Below are 3,544 nucleotides of genomic sequence, written 5' to 3' on the forward strand. Positions count from 1 at the left end.
GTCTATTAAAACACTTACACTGGGTTTACATTCAAACACCCTCCAAACACCAGATCTCAGCTGAGGTGCGCTACTTTTCATGGTTTCATTGCACTATCATGGTGTTTTGAGACTTTCTCTTTTTACAGTGTATTGTTAGAATTCACTGAATTCTATCTGGTTATTGGGACAGACATGAATGCCATTTTGGACATTCAAGACAAATTTAATAAGAACAACTACAATCCACATGCAACGAAGGCTCTCCAGCATATACTCTCTGATTACAACCTCATTGATGCCTGGCTAGCACATAATCTTAAAGCAAAAATATTTCTACTCAAACATTCACACAAATTGATTTCATACTATTATATACACCTCTATATCTAATAGAAATTCGACATATGAGCTTGTCTGACCACCATGCTTACTACTGCCAAATTAAAATATTAGAATCTACTAAAAGAGCCACAGGATAGCATTTCAACGTTTCATTACTACAAAATCCTACTTTCTGTGACAATTTTGAAATGGAACTAAATTAATTTCTATTGATCAATAAAAATACAGTCGATGACCCCCGGATTCTGTGGAATGGCACAAAAGGTTTAAAAAAAATGTATGCAACTGCATTTGCATCTGGGTTGAATAAATCACAATTAAGGAAGATATCAGAATTGGAAATGTTCTTAACTGCATTAGAGCGTTCTCAACAAACACTCTTTTAGGACCAGGTAGCTATTACTCTTTCCAAAGTCAAGACAGAACTTAATTTATTGATAAGACAGAGAGCAGAATTTGCCATCCATCGAATTAAACTCAACCATTACTTCCATGGTAATCGTCCTAGTCGTTTACTGGCCAGCAAGCTATGCAGTAATGATCAATTAGCTGATATAGCCACTATTGAATCTGAAACAGGGGAATTACAATCAGAACTCAAATTAATCAATCAAAAATTATCCCACTTCTATAAAGACCTAAGTCCTTTCTAAAATAATTAAGAACTCCTCTTCTCTCAACATGAAATATATGCCATGTTTTATAGCTCCAACAGTGCAGTAACACCTAGCAATAATAATAATAATAATAATAATAATAATAATAAACAATAGACACATAATCCAGAACAATTTATCAGAACGAGCAATGTCAGAGACCGGAATATAAATGTATATACATATAATGTATATAAATATATATACATATAAAGGTGTGTAAAGACAGTATGGACAGTATATGAATAGAAAAGGTGTGTACGGCAGTAGTTATATAGGATGAGCCAGGACTAGAATACAGTATATACAGTGCCTTCGGAAAGTATTCAGACCCCTTGACTTTTTCCACATTTTGTTACATTACAGCCTAATTCTAAAATGGATTAAATATCCTCAGCAATCTACACATAATACCCAAATAATGACAAAGCGAAAACAGGTTTTTAGAAATCGTTCCCAAACGCATTGAAGATCATAGATAAATTCAGCTTCATCTCAAGTTATAAAATGCATCTAACCAAATCAGCTCTACTGCCTATCAAGACCCCGATGGAGGACTCAATCTCTACTTAAGGAATCCAAATCGTTTCCCATTTTAAATATTTGGGAGTAGATATATTTCCTTCCTTAGATAAAACCATTACCAGAAACTTTAACAGAACGCTCAAATCAATTTAATCTGACCTCAGTAGATGGAATAATATCCCAGTTGCTTTAACCAGCAGAATATCTATTGTCAAAATGAATATATTGCCATAACTGAATTTCTCTAGTTCAATGCTTCCCATGGCTCCCCCTTCTGGCTATTGGGATAAAATTCATAGTGCGGTTTCAAAATGTATATGGCAAGGTAAACGATCCCGGATAGAATTAACAAATAGCTTTAGACATGATTATTCTGACCCCTGGCTGATTATAGAGAGAAATATGGTGTTTCCTATTGCCCTGGAAGAGGTGGTCTTCACTGATATATTCCTAAAACAATGTAAACTATGCTTTGGTACTATTATTGCACACACAATTTATATTTGGCACTAAATAAAAAAACGATCCAATTGGGAATCAAAATGGCATGCCCTACTCCAATATTTCACAAAATGCTTTGCGATCTGGAGGGATGCCTTTTGCATCCCCCCAATGGTCCAAATGTGGAATCCATACCCTTACCGATATCATGGACAGTAATGGTTTGAGAACATTCCAAGATTTGCAAGATACATACACATTACCAGGCAACTCCTTTTTTCTATATTTACAAGTTAGGTCAGCTATGCTGGCCTATGGAGTCCCTTGGGAAACCCAACTACCGAACCATCCACTGATGGGATTTATAAATAAATTATCTGGGCTCCCAAAAGGACTGATCTCTATAATATATAAACAACTTTTGGAAAGCTCATATTCTGAGCTAGCCACTAAAAAAGTATGGTCCACAGATCTATTTGAATCTGGACAACCCTTTAACTGGAACACAATATAGAAAAATATGACCTTGGCATCCCGTAATTCGAACCATCAACTTCTACATGTTAAGTTTGCATTTAACACCAAGGAAATGTTTTACGATGAAATTGTGCATGACTTAAAATATTCAATGCTTTGCATCTATTATGTTACTTAACGATGATAGCTCCTTGAATCTCTCAATCGATCAGAGAAGATTACTGCTGCGAAATGTTGGCTGTAAAATGACAACCACCTCACTCTCTCCCATTTAACCATCGGGTTGGGAAGCATGGTTTCTGGGTGGGGAAGGAGGAATGTGGGCGGATGGATGGGGACTAAGTGGGGGAATGGGTTGGGGTTATATTTGTATGCATTTCTTTGATTGTTTTTGTACCTGTAACCCCCCCCACCCCCTCTGAAAAAAATACAAAACTAAATAAAAAGTTGGTCAAAAACAATAAAAATACATAAATATTATTGTAATAACATGGCAGTCTCCTGTATCTGTGCATGGTATATAGTGTGAGTGTCCTCTGTGTGTTTAGATGTGGGTGCCGTGGTGGAGGCAATGTGGAATGCCAGCTCAAAGCAGCGGTCTGATTCATGTCTTGTCAGCACCTTTTCATTCAATGACTGTTAATCTCTATACAATATGACAAACCAAGCCTCTAAAATGCTTCGGCTTCATCACATTCTTGGGTGGGAAATCTCTCTCGCCTGTTTAGCACCCTGATCAAGAACACTGGAACACCGAAAATCATTGGTTACACTTTATTTTACTTTCTGGTCCACTATTCATTTATGTGGTATCTGGTTAAAATGGCCAAGTAAAATGCTTATTGCATAGTAATTATGAATGAATTACTAATTTGTTTCCTTGGGATTAGTTAAAACACTAAAAAGAAATTAAACCTACAGGGACAGTTTATAGAGGTTGATGATTATAGGCTACTTTTAGCCTTTTACTGATTGATTATTTACCCTCAGTTAATCCATCAGCATTTTAAATCAACAACAGAGGGGATTTGGGCCTGGGTATATTTAATAAGAGTCATCCTAAGTCACAGATCTCTGAATAAGAAAATGAATCATTCACACCAACCACATTGAATCTTATG

The sequence above is a fragment of the Coregonus lavaretus genome (genome assembly GCF_964263955.1).
Source record: "Coregonus lavaretus genome assembly, chromosome: 23".
Lineage (NCBI taxonomy): Eukaryota > Metazoa > Chordata > Actinopteri > Salmoniformes > Salmonidae > Coregonus > Coregonus lavaretus.